We start from the raw sequence: 6,587 nt of genomic DNA on the forward strand, positions 1-6,587 counted from the left end.
AAGTACAGGTCATATTCAATAGAGGCGTCATGCATGGTACGTGTCTGCAACCAGCTGGCGAAACTCCTGGTTTGTTCACGTGTAATCCAGTGATCAGACTACTCCGGGTGTTTGGAGCATAGCAAATTCTTGTGTTCATCCATATACGGAGCCACCAAGGCAGAATTCTGTAGAACTGTGTAGTGTGCTTCAGTGAGAGAATGTCCATCCATACATATTATTTGTTCCCCTCCTAGCGTGCCTTTTCCATCCAGTCTGCCCTTATGCCGCGATTCAGGAACACCAATCGGCTTAAGGTCAGGAATAAAGTCAATACAAAACTCAATGACCTCCTCATTTTCATGGCCCTTGGAGATGCTTCCTTTTGGCCTAGCACGGTTATGAACATATTTCTTTAAGACTCCCATGAACCTCTCAAAGGGGAACATATTGTGTAGAAATACAGGACCCAAAACATTAATCTCTTCACATAGGTGAACTAGGACGTGCGTCATGATGTTGAAGAAGGACGGTGGGAACACCAACTCGAAACTGACAAGACATTGCACCAAATCATTCTCTAACCATGGTATGATTTCTGGATCGATTACCTTCTGACAGATTGCATTGAGGAATGCACATAGCTTCACAATGGCTAATCGAACGTTTTCTGGTAGAAGCCCCCTCAATGTAACCGGAAGCAGTTGCGTCGTAATCACGTGGCAGTCATGAGACTTTAGGTTCTGGAACTTTTTCTCTGCCATGTTTATTATTCCCTTTATATTCGACGAGAAGCCAGACGGTACCTTAATACTGAGCAGGCATTCAAAGAAGATTTTCTTCTCTTCTTTGGTAAGAGCGTAGCTTGCATGACCTTGATGTATGTCGTCTTTTCCGTGCATACGTTGCTGGTCCTCCCGTGCCTCAGGTGTATCTTTTGTCTTCCCATACACGCCCAAGAAGCCAAGTAGGTTCACACAAATATTCTTCGTCACGTGCATCACGTCGATTACGGAGCGGACCTCTAGGTCTTTCCAATAGGGCAGGTCCCAAAATATAGATTTCTTCTTCCACATGGGTGCGCGTCCGTCAGCATCATTCGGAACAGGTTGTCCACCAGGACCCTTTCCAAAGACCACCTTCAAATCCTTGACCATATCATGTACATCAGCACCATTACGGTGGCGAGGCTTCGTCCGGTGATCCGCCTCACCTTTGAAATTCTTGCCTTTCTTTCTTACGGTATGCCTGCTCGGAAGAAATCGACGATGTCCCAGGTACACATTCTTCTTACAATTAGCCAAATATATACTGTCGGTATCGTCGAAACGGTGCATGCATGCGCGGTATCCCTTGTTTGTCTGTCCTGAAAGGTTACTAAGAGCAGGCCAATCATTGATGGTCACGAACAGCAACGCCTTTAGGTCAAATTCTTCCCACATGTGCTCATCCCACGCACGTACACCTGTTCCATTCCATAGTTGTAAGAGATCTTCAACTAATGGCCTTAGTACACATCAATGTCGTTGTCGGGCATTCTTAAGTCCCACCTCACCTATATCCAACTTGAGGTATTCCATTGTTTCTAGTATAATAAGCAGGTTTAAGCCATCCATTTGTTTTGATCAGAATCACACTCTAGACCAGCTCTTCTTATAGAGAAGACTGGGGTCTCTAATCCCATTTGCTCCCCTAGCTTTCGTCTCTCAGTTGCTTAGGGCCTTGGATGAGCACTAGCATCATAATGAACTTCCGCTTCATGCACAACCAAGGAGGAAGGTTATACAAACATAGAGTTACTGGCCAGGTGCTATGGTTGCTGCTCTGCTCCCCAAAAGGATTAATGTCATCTGCGCTTAGACCAAACCATACGTTCCTTGCGTCATCTGCAAACTCCTTCCCGTACTTTCTTTCGATTTTTCTCCACTGCGACCCGTCAGCGGGTACTCTCAACTTTCCGTCTTTCTTACGGTCTTTCTGTGCCATCGCATCGCCTTGGCATGCTCTTTGTTTTGGAACAAACGTTTCAACCGTGGTATTATAGGAGCATACCACATTACCTTGGCAGGAATCTTCTTCTTGGGGCGCTCGCCCTCGACATCACCAGGGTCATCGCGGCTGATCTTATAGCGCAATGCACCGCATACTAGGCAAGCGTTCAAATCCTCGTACTCACCGCGGTAGAGGATGCAATCATTAGGGCATGCATGTATCTTCTGCACCTCTAACCCTAGAGGGCAGACAGCCTTCTTTACTTCGTACGTACTCTCGGGCAATTCATTGTCCTTTGGAAGCATATTCTTTATCATTACCAGCAACTTTCCAAATCCCTTGTCAGATACACCATTCTCTGCCTTCCATTGTAGCAATTCCAGTGTGGTGCCCAGCTTTTTCTTGTCACCTACGCAATTCGAGTACAACAATTTTTTGTGATCCTCTAACATGCGCTGCAACTTCTTCTTCTCCAAATCACTTGCGCAGTTTCTCTTTGCATCAGCAATGGCCCGACCTAGATCATCAACGGGCTCATCCGATGCCTCTTCTTCAGCTTCTTCCCGCATTGCCGGCTCAGCTTCTTCCCGCATTACCGGCTTAGCTTCTTCCCTCATTGTTGTATCATCGTATTCAGGGAACCCATGGCCAGGATAGCTGTCGTCGTCCTCTTCTTCTTCATTGTCTTCCATCATAACCCCTCTTTCTCCATGCTTGGTCCAAACATTATAGTGGGGCATGAAACCGACTCAAACAGGTGGACGTGAATGGTTCTTGACGTAGAGTAATTGTGACCATTCTTACAGCCAGCACATGGACAAGGCATAAAACCATCCGCCCGCTTGTTTGCCTCAGCCGCAAGCAGAAAAGTACGCACGACATTAATGAACTCGGGAGAGCATCGGTCATCGTACATCCATTGCCGGCTCATCTTCAATACACAGCACCGAAAACACCAAATTAATACAATACATAAAGTTCATACATAAAGATCATACAACACTTAAATGCAACAAACAGATAACTCTCTAGCTAAAGAATTTAAATGCAACAACAAATGCGATCAAGATCGCAACTAAGGTAACAATTGATCCAACAGCATAATGATACCAAGCCTCACTATGAATGGCATATTCTCTAATCTTTTTAATCTTCAAGCGCATTTTCTCCATCTTAATCTTGTGATCATCGACGACATCGGCAACATGCAACTCCAATTCCATCTTCTCCCCCTCAATTCTTTTCAATTTTTCCTTCAAATCCTCGTTTTCTCTTTCAACTAAATTTAACCTCTCGACAATAGGGTCAGTTGGAATTTCCGGTTCAACTACCTCCTACATACAAATATATATGTCAACTTAATGGGCATAATTTGTCATAAACATGAAATGCAATGAATAGTTTTAAAAAAGAATATACCACATCCGAATCATAACCCGGACGAGGGCCGACGGGGACGGATATCAAAACCATGGCACTATGTATAACAAACAACATATGGGTAAGATAATTATACGAGTAACTATATATCCAAATCACACAAACATCAATTTTTAATATAAAACTTCATGAGCAAGAGGCTCACCACAAGATGGTGCCGGCGACGGGACGTTGTGAGCGATCGACGGTGGTTACGACAGAGATTTAGAAGGTACTAAGTAAACCACACCTACATATGCAAACTAAGTGTTATTTTTTACCTCAAATTGCATATAAATCAAATACTAGCACATATATATAATTCCTCCCAAATTACTAAACTCAAAAATCAATCACTATATAAAGCATTGCACGAGCTAATCTAGCAATGAGAGATGAAAGGACAAAGTTGCTAACCTTTGTGATCATTTGAATGGATGGGGGCCTTCAAATCTTGACAAATTTTGGGCAAAATGTGTGATGAGCTTGAGAGGAAGAGGGAAAAGAACAGAGAGAAGAGGGGAAAGGGGAAGAACAGAGCGAGCTCGGGTGAACGAAGGGTCTATGTAGGACGACCTTTAGTACTGGTTCATGATACGACCCGGTACTAAAGGTGCTGGAGGGGCCCCGGACTGACAACATCCTACCACCACTCACTTTAGTACCGGTTCGTGGCACGAACCGGTGCTAAAGGTTCGCCACGAACCGGTACTAATGAGAGCGACCGGCTAGCCGTTGGAACCGGCACTAATGCACACATTAGTGCCGGCTCAAATTCAAACCGGCACTAATGTGCTTCACATTTGACCCTTTTTCTACTAGTGCATCTCATGGCTTTCTTCTGAAGGGCGCCGCCCTCTGGTCAGCCGGCCGATGCCACCAGCCGGCCCAAGAAAGGTGGTACTTTGTCCTTGAGGTTTGAGGGGCGCAGCCGGCCCCGATGTCTTGAATCGCCACGGGAAGCAGGTGAGGCTACCCGTGGTCGTTTACTCCGACATCTGGCGTTTCTAATACGAATTCGGTGTGCAACCAAACATCTGTATTGATGTCAGATGATTACCAATTCGATTTCTTGGGCTTCAATGGGAACATCCAAACGCAGTGTTAATGTAATGTTTAGTGTGTGTGTTACGGGCAGAAACATATATAACGATGTACAGGCAGAAGCATAACCCCTTTATTAGTAGGTATAGATTTTATTTCCTTTTTCGTTGTTTTTCTTTGGTTTTCTTTTTGTTTCTTTTATTTTTTCTTCTCCTTTTTCATTCTTTTTTTTGCATTTTTATTTCCTTTTTATTTTGTTCATTTTGTTTCTTTTTTTGGTTCTCTTTGTTCTTTTGGTTTTTATTCTACATTTGTGTATACGTCATCAACAATTTTCTAATACACGTCTAACATTTTTCCAATAGGAACTAAACACTTTTGTAATACATGGTCAACATTTTTTCTATACACTTTTTAATGTTTTTCAGATACAAGATTAACATTTTTTTGATACATGGTCAACATACTTTATATATAATTTTAAGATTTTTAATGCTTGATTAACATTTTTCAAATACAAGTTTAACAGTTTTTAATACATGGTCAACATTTTTGTCTATGCACATTTAACATTTTTCAAATGCTTGATTAACATTTTTCAAATACTTGTTCAACATTTTTTTCAAATGCTTGATTAACACTCTTTATATACATGATCAAAAAAATGCTTAATTAACATTCCCAAATGCTTGATTAACATTTTTCAAATACTAACATTTTTTATATACATGATCAAAAAAATTCATCATATTTTTTAATACATTGTCAACATTTTTTCTCTGCATATTTAACATTTTTCAAATGCTTGATTAATATTTTCAAATATTTGTTCAGGTGTCTTTCAAATGCTTGATTGACATTTTTCAAATACTTCAGGTGTTTTTCAAATGCTTGATTAACATTTTTCAAATACATGATCAATTTTTTAATACATTTTTCGCATGCGTGATAAACATTTTTCTATACACATTTAACATTTTTCAAATGCTTGGTCAAAAAATTTCAAATTTATTTATAGATCCTTTTTGCAGTATATATTTAGAATACTTTAAAGTATAAATGAAATTACCAAAATAAAGCAAAACAGAAAACAGAAAAAGGAGGTTGTAGCCTCCCGCGCAGCTGGGCCGACCTATCTGGACCTTCCCCGCGAGGCTTGCCCTCTGTCTCGCTTACAGCGAGACATAGGGGCGCCCAATTTTTTATGACTTAACTAGTTTTAGGAAGCTTCTATTTCTTTTCACGTTGGTTTTATTGTATTGAAATTTTATTTTGCCCTATTTCGTTTTCCATTTTTCCTTGTACTTTTGCATATGGCACATCCTACCAATTCACTGACCCGGTATCGTATCTGCATATGTGAACATTGATTTCTGCAAACTGTTTTGTTTGTTGGCAAACATATGTGAATATTGGTCATGTTGTGCATATCAGTAGGAGTACTCAATTTATGTTTCACTAATCTGACAATTGCAGTTTCTATTTTTACATTGGAAAACTTGACATTAGAGAATTACTCACAATATTCCACATGTAAATAAGTAGTACTCAATTTATTGTAATTTGTCATATCCCACATGTAAATCAAAATATCCCACATTGAAAATTTACTAAGGAGGGAATCATATTGTAAATTTACTATAAAAATTATGATTACTCCATACTGTGCATATCATGTTGCAGATACTGTTTTACTCCTATTGTAGTTTACATGTTGGATTTACTAAGGAGGGATTCATATTGCGTCCAATAGGAGTAATTTACTCATATCCTATCCCGTATGTAAATCAGGAGTATCTCCATATTGCAGTTTTAAATTTACTACTCCTACCATATGATTACTCAAAGAAAACTATGGATATTCCAGTTTAAATGCAGTACTGCATGTGAAATTGCGCGTCATCACCTGCAAATAGGGCAAGGAGATGAACCTGGGGCAAGCATGGCACGACAATGAAGAGCCTGGGCGCGGTGGCCTCCACCTGGGCGCCTAGGCGCGGGTGTGCTAGTGCTGGGCACGCCAAGGCAGTGGGCAACACGCTGCTGCAAGGCGGCGTGCTAAGTGCAGGGCACAGCATGGGAGATGGAGCGAGGACACACTGGTGCAGGACAGGACGAGGTGCAGTTGTACCGAGGTGCAAATGCCGGACAAG

This window comes from Triticum urartu, chromosome 3 (assembly GCF_003073215.2).
Source record: "Triticum urartu cultivar G1812 chromosome 3, Tu2.1, whole genome shotgun sequence".
Classification (NCBI taxonomy): Eukaryota; Viridiplantae; Streptophyta; class Magnoliopsida; order Poales; family Poaceae; genus Triticum; species Triticum urartu.